General features: G+C 52.9%; 1 protein-coding gene across 1 annotated transcript in view; it reads right to left on the bottom strand.

Moving 5' to 3' along the window:
* Positions 1-7,549, bottom strand: part of CSF2RB (colony stimulating factor 2 receptor subunit beta) — a 28,477-nt gene extending 20,928 nt beyond the window's left edge. The window contains exon 1 of the mRNA XM_036019578.1: positions 7,278-7,549. The gene's annotated coding sequence lies outside the window, so the exon portion shown is untranslated. The remainder of the gene's footprint in view (positions 1-7,277) is intronic.
* Between the last annotated feature and the right edge of the window lie 4,686 nt (positions 7,550-12,235).

Below are 12,235 nucleotides of genomic sequence, written 5' to 3'. Positions count from 1 at the left end.
TCCATCCCTAGGAAGACGGCCTGAAACTTCACTCGAGTTTTGCGGGAGTTGTGCGTGTACACGCATGCACGCACACACGAGCACCCTCACACACCAGCAGCCACCCTGCTGGGAGAAGCAGTACTCTCGTGCTCAGCCACCTTGACCTGCAACACAGGCTCTGCCCCGCTCTGGCCGGGGGCCGGGACTAACTCCCCATGCCCTTTGGACCTCACTCTGCCTCTGTGAAGTGGCCACAAGCAGGCATGTCATTCACATGGTTGTCATGAGGAGAAGAACCAAAGGCGATGACATTTGTAGACCGGCTGGGCTGAGAAGTGCGCAGGAGAGAGGAGCAGGTTTGTTGGGAGCTGCGGGGGGAGAGGGCCCACTTCCGGTCCTGCAGGGGGGCGGGGCCCAGGGTGGGCGAGTGTGAGGCTGGTTGGTGGACTCCCGCACTGGCCCGAGAATGGGGAGCTTCACCGGGGTCTTATCACAAGTAGAAGGACTACTCGAGTAAAGAAAGCAATTCATCCCGAAATAAGTTAAAGGTTGAACACGAGTCTTATGAAAATCTAAAACTTCTTTTTTTGCAAACACTCAGTAGAAAGAAACATATTTGTGGGGAGAGTCAACAAGATGTTTAAAGACGAGGTGGCTTAACCCAATAGCAAATGTACTAGAAGGATCTGACAAGTAAAGGAGTGTGTTGATCTATCTCTCTCTCACTCTCTCTCTCTCTCTCTCACACACACACACACACACACACACACACACGACAGACCAATGGCCGCAGACCAGACAAACTCTGTTTTGCCCGAGAACGTGCTCTCTGCTGAAGGAGGAGCCGTGAGTCCCATGCAGGGACACAATAAGAAGAATGCTAAGATAATCGAGCAACATGAAACGTGTCAGCCCGAACCCCTCTCTCACACCCGCCCCCGAGTATCAGGCTCCTTTAAAATGTAGGTGGAAGAAGTCGCAGCCTATTAAACTCACAAAGCATAGAAGTGAATAAATACCTATAAACCACGCAGACTTTAAAGCAGAAGAAGAAATCAGAGAGATGAAGGCTGACAGAAAGTACATCAAAGCAAAATTTTCCATATTTTATAAAAATAACGAGACCGTGAAGCTAAGAACAAGGGAAAAAGACATGTTTGCAGCAAAAACACAGAGAGCAGATTACTATCTTTACGTTGTAAATGGTTAAAACAAGTTAGTGTCATCCAAGAACATAAGGGTAAACATCACTCACACAGAGAAAATTCCTGTTAGTGGCAAACAATGATGAAAGTCTGACCGAGCCCTGGCTGCTGTGGCTCAGTGGACTGAGTGCTGGCCTGTGAACCAAAAGGTCGCCGGTTCGATTCCCAGTCAGGGCACAGGCCTGGGTTGTGGCCCAGGACCACAGCTGGGGGCCTGTGAGAGGCAACCGATCAATATATCTCTCACACATTGATGTTTCTCTCCCTCTCTTTCTCCCTTCCTTCCCTTCTCTCTATAAATAAATAAATCAAATCTAAAAAAAAAGTAATTCTGACCGTGAGGCTGGCCAGGTTCAAAGGGCTTTACAGATGTCAATACTCCATGTGTTGGTTACTGTGAGAATCCCCACTTTGTCGATGAGGAAACAGGTAAGTGGTCCACGATGACAGCCTGGGACCAAAGGCCGAGGAGGGTGGGCGCTAGAGTCTGTGCTCTTTTTTTTTTTTTTAAAAGACAGAATTTTTTTTTGAATCAAGTTTTGTATTTTTCTAAGATTTTATTTATTTTAAAGAAGGAAGGGGGAGAGAGGGAGACAGAGAGAGAGAGAGAGAGAAACATCAATATGCGGTTGCTGGGGGCCGTGGCTTGCAACTTAGGCATGTGCCCTGACTGGGAATCGAACCTGGGATTCCTGGTTCGCAGCTCGCACTCAATCTACTGAGCTACGCCAGCCAGGGCGAGTCTGTGCTCTTAACCACCACATCAACAGCGGTTGTGTTTCCCAGTCCGCTGTGCCGTACCCCCACCCAACACTCCTGCGGACGCGTCTACGGGCATGCGTAAACGCAGCCAAAACACACCAACGCTTCGGAACATTTGAACGAGTGCCCTCAGGGAGATCGGAGAAATTACAGCCATTCGAAAGAATAAGCCGCTATGCAGAGAACAAATAAACAGAGATCTTGGAATTTGATGGTAACGCAGCCATAACTCTAGAAAACCTCGGTAATGGGCCAAATTACGGAATGGAGACTACAAACAACCACGTGGCGATGGCGCGTATTAAAAACAGAGAGAAAGGGCAAGGAGAGCGAACGTCCTTCAGGGAAGTGGAGACCTGGACACGAAACCCAGGAGTTCCAGCATCTAGAAGCAGAGGGCAGAGAGAGCTGAGGGCAGGTGTGGGAGGCGGTGTCAGGCAACGAGCTGACAGAAGCTCAGGTTTTACCTGGAACTTTCGCTGCGCAGATAAACGACTGTTCCCTACAGCCTCTTATCATTGGGCGTGGTCACGTGACCAAATGTTGTCCAGGGAGATGTGAGTGGACACATTAGACGAGCTAGCCAAAAAGGTCCTTTAAAGGGAGTTGGCTCAAGCGGGAGAGGTCCATTTTTGTTCTCCTACCTTTCCTTCTCCTTCTGGCCTGAAACTTGGAAGTGATGGCCGGAGCTCCAGCAGCCGTTTTGGACCATAAGGTTACCTTGAGGATGAAAGCCACGTGCAACAGCAAGAGGGAAACCTGCACCCGTCTTTTCACCATGAAGCAACCGCACCAGCCTGAAACTGCCTACTTTTAGACATCTCTTATGTGAGAGAAAAATAAACTTCTGTGTTGTTAAACCACTGTCATTTGGGGATGTTTCCTTGCCCACCCAAATAGATACAATTAGAAACAGAAGAAAACGTCCCAGGGTGTTGAAGGAGACGATAGTTCACTGAGTGAAGAGATTAATTTTTAATAGTGCCATACTCAGTCATACACTGGCGAACTTCCAGTCATCCAGGAATAAAAGTGTAATCCTAGAAGCTTCCAGAAGGAAGGGAACACACAGCTTATTTTTAATGCAGCAAGGATCAGGTGGGAAAGATTTTCTCAAGAAGTTAGTGACTCTGAACTCTAAACAGATAGTGCTGTCTTGAAAACATGTTTAAACCTAGACTCATAAAACATCAAGCTTACTTTGAAGTTCAAGGGCCAACCCCTCACCCCACACAACATTTTGGAACTGTAAGGACCAAAAAAGGGTTTTACATCTTTTCTGAAAAATGACTCTAGGATGTATTTAAAAAAAATCCAAGAAAGCAAGCAAGCATGTAACACTGGAATCAGTGGGGAGAAAATAAACCAGTAAGACTTACAGTTACGTAAAGAATTGTCACTGAATAGAAGGAAAAGAAATCAGTAAAAGATAACAGCATTAAATTAAAAATTCAGATGATTTTAATGCTTCAGTTGGCTGTGAGGTTGGGGTGGACAGCACAGGAGAAGTGAAAGCGTGCCTCAGGAGGATCTTGCCCTGTTTTGGAAGAGGGTGCACAGGGTGATTAAGCCCCACTGCTGACGGAAAATACGCGTGTTAAAACCCTACGGGCGAAAGGTCACTCAGAGTCAGAGGTAACCGCGGGGGCAAGAGGATGACCCAGAGGGAAAGGAGAAGGAGGGAGGGGAGAACAGAGAAGAGAAAAACCAAATACCTTCTCGCTCAAAACAAACACACCCCTCAAAATTCCCAAACGTGTGGAGAACTTTGATGGTAGGAATAAAAACTGGAAATGAAAACAGAAACCCAAGTTCACTGCAGAGAAAAACAGTTTCAGAGCACAGTCTGAGAGAGAGAGCTGTTGAGAAATCTATTCGTGATAAAAAGAAACAGGCAGACAGAGTAAAGAGGAAAATGGGTAAATTTATCTTTATTATTACTATTCATTATTTTATTCTTACCCGAGGACTTTTTTTTCATTGTTTTTAGAGAGAGAAAAAGAGAGAAGGAGAGAGAGACCATTGATTTGAGAGAGAAGCATCAATTGGTTGCCTCCTGTTTGTGCCGGGACTGGGGATCACACGCGCCTGGACCGAGGATCGAACTTGCAGCCTAGGTATGTGCCCTGACTGGGAATTGAACCCACAACCTTCCAGTTACAGTGAGGGCGCTCCAACCAACTGAACCACACTAGCTAGGGCAGGTAAGTTTATCTTTTTTTAAAAGATTTTATTTATTTATTTTTAGAGAGAGAAGGGAGGGAGATAGAGAGAAACATCAATGTGCGGTTGCTGGGGGTCATGGCCTGCAACCCAGGCATGTGCCCTGACTGGGAATCGAACCTGCGACGCTTTGGTTCACAGCCCGCGCTCAATCCACTGAGCTATGCCAGCCAGGGCCAGGTAGGTTTATCTTGGTAGACGCTCCTAAATAATTGATGCAAAAGCAATTTGGTACAAAAGCCATTCCTGATTAAACAAACAAACAAACAACCCTGGCGAGTGAGGAGAGGATGGGGAGGTGGCCAGCATTTCTGGTCATCTGCTAGAAGCCTATGGCTACATCAGAGGCAGAGAGAACGTCAGGGCCCCCCCGGGCAGAGGCGCACGGAGAGGCTGCCCCTCATTGTCAGTCTGTCCCCGAATCATCTCTAAACTCGACGCAGTCTCCATCAAAATTCCCAAACAAGCTTCAACAGGATTTTTAATGGGTGTGACAGACTCATTGTAAATGATAACAAGCCAAAGATGAGAGACCCGCTCTATTAGCTACACAAATGATAGGGAAGATAATAATAGACAGATGGGACAGGATACAGCAAGGAGAATAAGCAAGTAGGACCTTAGGGAGCCGTGATGGCAGTTCGAACCACCGAGGCCAGGATGGGCTGCACACACGCCAGTGACAATATTGCCACAATTAGCTGATAGCTTTTTAAGTTAGATTATTACTTTACATAGTACCCTCCTCTCTCAATTCTAGGTGGATCAAAGATCTAAAAATCAAACTAAAATGATAAAAGCATCACAAAGATTTCTTTAACCTTAGGGCTTGAACCACACATGAAATCTAGAAAGCTCTAAGTAAACAATCACACAGATTCGATTTAGAAGCAATTAATACATTTTTTAAATGAAACAAGGTATCTTACACGTGGAGACGACAATAGACAAGTGACCATCTAGAAGATATGTTTTCAACCCATGCAAATAAATTGTTAATGCACTTAAGACTGACTCATTTCCAAAGTGAAGGTGTGCAAGTCAAGGAACCCATCAGAAAGGGGACAAAGGACACTCCCGTGGGCGTCATCAAAGGAGTCCATTTGGTGAGGACGCACAACTTCACCCGTAATCAGAGAAAAAAATCCAAGAAGAGCCAGATCATTTTCATCCATTCCTTTGGGCCCAATTAAAGGATTCTTTTTCTAAAGAGAAGTCAGCCTTTTCACGCACGACCGTGTGGGTGTATGCTAATTCTGGGGCCTTCAGGATGATCTGAAAAGATCTGTATACATTTTTAAGTGCGCCGTCTCATGTTGCCCAGAAATTCTGCCTCTAGGGATCTGGGCTGCAGAGTCTCGTTCACGGGGGTGGGAAAGTCAGAAACAGCCTAAGTGTGGATAAGGGACTGGGTAGACTGAGGTGTGTCTGCACTAATAAATGTCACACACTCCTTAGGGCCAGTAAATGAATTAAATCTGTGTGTATTATTGTGGAAAGTTGCTCAGACATTATTCGGTGAGAAAATAAGTCATAGAACAATATGTATGTGATAATCCCATTTATGTATACAGAAAAATTATATACTGCCCTGGCCGGGTGGCTCAGTTGGTTGGAGCATCGTCCCATACACCAGAAGGTGGCGGGTTCGAATCCTGGTCAGGGCACACACCTAGGTTGCAGGTTTGATCCCCGGGATGTATGGGAGGCAATCGATCCACATTTCTCTCTCGAGTCGATCTTTCTGTCTCGCTCCCTTCCTCTCTCTCTCAAATCAATAAAAATATATCCTCAGGTGAGAATTAAAAAACAAAGAAAGAGAAACTGTCTACGTACACTACCCTTAGAAAACGCTGTGGAAGGATGGGTATGATGACGAGGGTGGGATGTGGGACTGGAGGACAGAGGTGACGGGGACCTTGTCTTTTCTGCTCAATGACTTCAGATTATTCCAATTTCTCACAGAGCAGCTACCCGTGCATTCGCTTGTTTAGTATTAAAGACGCTCACGAGCTGTGTTCGCCTGTAGTGCTGGTGAGTACAGCCCGCAGTGGGAAAAGCTGATGAGGGAAGAAAGAGTGGGTGAGAGCTCCTAGGAAAGGTTCTACTCGTGTGACACTACTAGGCAGCAGGAAGGGTGACAGGCGGAGAAAATCGGAATCGGGTCACACGAAATGTAGCAGGGCCCTGGAGGAGGAGAAACCACGCACTGGCAGCTCGTCACTAAAGGCTGTGTGGCGAGACCCCACGGCCCCGTGCCCTGGTTCAGACCCTGCAATACCTGCCCTGCCCGCCACGGGGCCGATGCATACACCTGCGCCTACCTGCACGCACCTGCGCGTGTGTGCAGACACCCCTGGACGCCTGCCTGCCACCCCGCCCCGGTGGCACACTTGGGCACAGAACACACACCCAGCTAAGTGACAGCACTTCAGGGAGAGTGTGACAGCAAAAACCTTCTCCGAGGAAGAAAAATACGTCTGAGAGTGAGGGACGGGCTCCTTCTCGTCTTCCGAAGTGAGCTTCCCCAGCCGCACCAGGCCCCGGGCCTGAGCACAGAGGGCCCCCGGCTTCCCCTTCAGCCTCCGCACCCCTGCATCCCCGCTTCCCACAGACGTCCTGTGCACCCCCACTCTCTCTCTCTCTGCCCCCCGCCCCACGGGTGCCAGGCCTATGGCGCTCTTCCCACAGAAGCCCAGAGCAGAAAGTAAATGTCCCCACTGCTCCCACGCCTAGTGACACCTTAGTCAACAAAGCAGAGAGGGAGGGGACACGGTGTCCGACTCGCAGGTCTGAGCTCTCCACCCCCACCACTCCCCACCAGGGCAGTAGGAGCCCACCAGTGGGGCCCGTCCTCTCCCCAAGCCCCTCACACAGAACCCACGCAGGTCAGCACCCGGGCTGCCTCCCCACCCACCAGCTGCCCTGGGAGTCCGGGCTCAGGTCTTTCCAAGTGGTCAGACCCCAACCTCCCCAAGTCCCCAGAGCACACCTGCCTACCCAACGCCCCTCCCCCAGCCTCTCCCTGTCCCTTCTGCCCCCATCTCCCCACACTCCCCTGCCCGCCACCCCACCTCTCGGCCTGCCCCGCAAGCCGGGCCATACCTCTCCCTGGTGGGACAGACCGACCTCCTGCTGGAGCCTCGGGCGGCTGTGCCTCTCGCGCTTCCTATTTATGCTGACGTTGTTAGGAAACAGAAGCAGAAAGAGGAAGCGGTGCCCAGGCCCGTTTCTGTTCAAGTGGCTTTTCGTAGGATCGCCCGCTTCTTAGAACTGCGGACACCAGGACACCAGGATGTCAATTTTCATTCTAAGTCTTCCTGATTTTGCAGACATTCCTTCTGCTAATGCCCACCCCGTCTCCCTGGGAACTCCTACACACCCTCCTCCACCTGTCAGCTCCATGCCGAGCTCCTCCGTGCAGCCTCCCCCGGGGCCGCAGGGGGGTGCAGAGGCTGCAGGGGCGTGCAGGGGGAGGTGGCTGCGATGCCCAGAGCAGGGGAGAGTCCACTCACGTGGGCCCATGTCCACTACTGCTCAGAGTGTGACCTGGTGCCAATTCCCCACGTGTGACTTTGCCAAGCTCGCGGACCCCCATCTGCCACTTACAGGTGACCAAACCATCGAAAGGCCGCTGAGAGGACCCGCCTTGATGCCGCAGGGCCAGACCTGGGCTCAGACCTGGCCACAGTAACCCCCAAGGGTGAGTCGGTATCATGTTGACCCCCCCCAGGGTCCTCTCGTCTCACACCTCCCCACGCTGTCCCCCAGTCCTCCGTGTCCCAGGCTGTCTGCCCCACCCTGGCGGTGAGTGGCTGGCACTCCTCTCCCCGGCGCCCAGCACACGCCCTGGCAGAGGAGGCCCTCGGTACCCGTAGGTGACAAGGGACTCCCCCTCGAGCACAGCAGGGCTGGGGTTAAGGCCAGCTGAGTGAGGCGCACCCTTGGGTGCACAGCTTAAGGGGCCACCCAACCCCTCAGTGATCGAGATATATAATGTTTTAATGCAATATTGTGAAGAGTCAAAATCCATGCCAAAAACTCGCAATAAGCAAAACATGACGTTTTACATGGAGACGAGCTCGGTAACAGCACTGCACCAAGCCCTCCTGGAGTCTGCGGCAGGAGGACAGAACAGAGGGAAGAGGAGGACGCCTCCCGGGGAAGAGGGTGCAGTGGCAGGGACGGGGACAGGGACGGGGATGGGGATGAGAGGGTCCGGGAACCTGTAGCAGAGCTGCCAGGAAGGGTGAGCCTGGGCAGGGGCCACTCGGCTGTCCCAGAGGGGAGAAGGCCCAGGCTGAGGGCCCGAGTGCTCTGGACTGTTTGCTGGCGTGGGATCCCTCCTGGCATGGAATCCCTCCTGGCGTGGGGAGGTCGTGCAGGGGTCCGTCCAGGGCTGGGGAGGAGGGAGTGCAGGAAATGCCCAGGGCCCGTCTTCTCTCCCAGTGGCTCCCCCCGGCCAGTCCTGATGGGTCACACTCAGGCCCGGTCAGTGAGAGCCCAGTTGGAGGGGGAGGGGCCCTTCTGGAGGTCAAGGTGGGTGGCTGGCTTGGCCCATCACTGGCCCAAAGCCTCGGGGCCTGGAAAACCAACAGGGGCGCTGGGCTCCCCAAGTCACGGTAGGGTTGCTGGCGGCGGGAGCTCGGGAAGTTCCTTCTTATTGCCCCGGGGGGGGGGGGGTTCTAGCCCCCACTGCCCACCAAGAGAGGGCAGGAGACCCGCACTATGAGATGTCCCTCCGTCCGGCTCCCAACTCAGTACCTGAGTGTGATCGGCAGGCGCGACCATAGGCAATTCCCAGGCTGCTGTCCACACGGGACTGGAGCACGGAGTTCAGGGCCACTTCCGCGGGCCTTGCAGCCAAGGACTCAGGCCCTGGCCAGTCACCTGTTCTCAGCCAGGACCTCTGTCTTCTTCAGGTGCCTTTAAGGAGGCCTCCTTGTCGGAGAGGGGACAGGGAGAAAGCGGGGGGAAAACCCTGTTTTCCCCACTGGCTCAGCACCCAGTACTTTCCCTCCCCGCCCTCCCCTGCCCCAGGGGGTCTTCGTTCTCTTTCCCCCGCAACAGTGAGAGGGTCCCTCTCACCCCCCAGGGGCACCTCTTTCCACGGAAACAAGGAGAAGGGGGCACTGGGTACTTTCTTGGGTTTTACACTCTTGCTCACACCACCTTCAGTAGTAAGTGATTAGGGCTTCACTCTTCCAGGTTGGGGACGGGTGCTTCCCGAGGCTCCTCCCACACCTGGCAGCTCCGCTCCCTCTCCCAGCCCCGGCAAGCTCCTGACTACCGGGGTCGGGGGTCATAGGGTCAGGGGCTCATAGGGTCCTAGCCCTTCCGCGGGTGGGCAGAGGTGCGCCTCCGCTTCCGGGCTCCCCACGTGACGAGGACTCGGCAGTGAGGCGGCCTGAAAACAGAAGAGCAGGATTTAACACGGCCTGACTGTGAAACAGAGAATTGCCAGTGATATAAAAATAGGCCGACTAGCCACAGCAGTAAGAAGCCAGGCAAGAGAGCATCGAGAAAAGCTCAATCACACTCTCGAGGGTGGCTTTGATGTGGGTGCGCGACGCCACAGGGGACACGGGGCTGTGGTTGGTTACTCCAGGTGGCTCTGCCGCAGGTGGGGGGGATGTGGGGGGGGGGGTCCGGCCCGGGTCACAGGCTTGCTGTCCTCAGTGCCATGACTCCTGGCTCCTCTCTGCCTGGGACTTAGGAAGTTCTGCTCATGGAATTTTTTTAAGAAGTTCTTTGCCCTGGCTGGCGTAGCTCAGTGGATTGAGCTCGGGCTGTGAATCAAAGTGTCGCAGGTTCGATTCCCAGTCAGGGCACATTCCTCAGTTGCAGGCCACGGCCCCCAGCAACCGCACACTGATGTTTCTCTCTCTCTCTATCTCCCTCCCTTCCCTCTCTAAAAATAAATAAATAAAAAATATATAAAAGTTCTCTGCTTTTATCTGCTTGAAATTTTTTTTAAATGTCCATATTTGAAAGTGTAGGAATCTTAAGTGGACGGTGCAGTGAATATTTATAAATCTGTATACTCATGGAGCCACCACTTGGAATGCAGAACATTCCAGAATCCGGAAGCCCTTCTTTGCTGTGGCATTCAACACACTCACACTGTTGTACGACCATCACCACTGTCCACCTTCAGAACTTTCTCGGCACCTCCAGCTGGAGCTCTGTCCCCACCAAACATGAACCTGCATTCCCCCTGCCCCCCGCCGCCCAGCCCCCCTTTTCCTCTCTGCCCCTATCACTCCGATTCCTCTGGGACCTCCGATAAATAGAACTATACAGTATCGGTCCTTTTGTTTCTGGCTTGTTTTACTTACTACAGTGTGTTCACGATTCATTCACGTTGTAACGTAACATGTGTCCGAATGCCCTTCTTTCAGGGCCGAATCATATTTCCCTACATGCACAGCCCACATGTGTCGGCCTGTTCAGCCATAACGAGACCTGTGGATCCTCGTTTCCGTCTCTGCGCTGCCGTGAGTGACGCTGCTCAGAGCGCCGGGGCGCGCAGGTCTGACCCAGCCCCTGCCCTCGGTTCCTTGGGGTCTGCTCCAGCCCCCGCCCTCGGTTCCTTGGGGTCTGCTCCAGTGCCTGCCCTCGGTTCCTTGGGGTGTGCGCTCAGCGGCGGACCCGCTGGTCACATGGTGCTTATGTGAAATTACCGGGGACCTGCCGTACTGGATTGCACCTGTCTTTGAACTTCGCTGTATGGAATCATTTGCTGCTTGCTCGCATCTCAAAGGCTTCAGTTAAACAAAGTGACAGGTGGAGGCCCTCTGATGCCAGCGCGGCCCCCGAGCCTGCTCTGCTTACCCGTCCCAGCTCGGTTGCGGCTCAGATGCCCCACGCCCGGCTCTGCGATGACCGGTCCTCCGAGGAGCTGTTTGAAACGCAGCTGCCAGACTCCCAGGCGAAATGAGAGAGCAAAGCAAGACCACAGACTGTGTCTCTCCGATGCCGATCAAAACGAGCAAAACATCGGTTCAGAAACCCAGGCCAAAATGTATCTGTAGCAACGAGTCGAGGGCACAGAAGTGACCTGTTGCCGATGTTGCGACGCAGAAGCAGGGGAAGTCAAGGGCGAGGCTGGCAGGCCGGTGCGGGGTGCCCCTCTGTCCCTCCTCCGGTCAGGAGCGAAACCTGGAAAGAGGGCGAGCCAAGGAATCCTGGCAGAAATGACCGTCGAAGTGGACAAGGGCAGGCTAGGGGCAAAACGACACCCTGCTAAAATCTGGGCGGGGGGGGAGCGGCCCTTGAGCCCCCTGCACACCACCTGCGTGGAATCCGAGAAGGTGAGGCCCGCGCAGAGAGCCCCGCGCCCCACAGCGACTCCCCGCAGGGGGTCCGGTGCAGGAAGACACTGGAGCACTGGCTACTTCAGTGGGCGCGTGACCCGAGCACACGAGCGTCCCTTGACTACCGGACTGCCGGACCCTGGATGAACCCCGTCTCCAGATGCATCGCTGGACTCCTGGGAGGTGAAGCCACGCTCGAAGGCAGCCCCACTTTTCAAACAAAAACTGAAACCGAAAGCTAGAAGTCAACAGGAACGGTGAGGCGAAACCCGGGCAGTAAACAAACAGGAGCCACGTGCCCATCAGCGGACGAGGGGACGAAACAACTACAGGACCTTTACACGGTGGGGTTCTACTCGGCCGTGGAAGAGAAGAAAGTGTTACCCTCGGCGACAGCATGGGTGGGCCTGGAGAGCATGGTGCTAAGTGCAATGAGCCCGTCGGAGAAAGACCAGCACCATGTGATCTCGCTCATACGTGGAATCTAGGGAACACACCGAACCAACCAGCAAAACAGAGACAGACTCGCAGACGGAGAGCAGGGGACGGCTGTCGGGGGTGGGGAGGGGAGGGGGTGGAGGGGCCGAGCAAGAAGGAAAAAGGACTCGTGGACATGCAGTGTTTGTGGAGGGGGGAGGGAAGGAGAAGGGGACTAAATGGTAATGGGAAAATACAATGCAAAAGTAAAACTGAAAAACAAAAATAAAACAGGAAATGGGGTCTTGAATTTGCTATCAGTGCAAATGC

Source organism: Phyllostomus discolor, chromosome 2 (assembly GCF_004126475.2).
Source record: "Phyllostomus discolor isolate MPI-MPIP mPhyDis1 chromosome 2, mPhyDis1.pri.v3, whole genome shotgun sequence".
Classification (NCBI taxonomy): domain Eukaryota; kingdom Metazoa; phylum Chordata; class Mammalia; order Chiroptera; family Phyllostomidae; genus Phyllostomus; species Phyllostomus discolor.
This window is presented reverse-complemented; position numbering and strand designations above follow the sequence as displayed.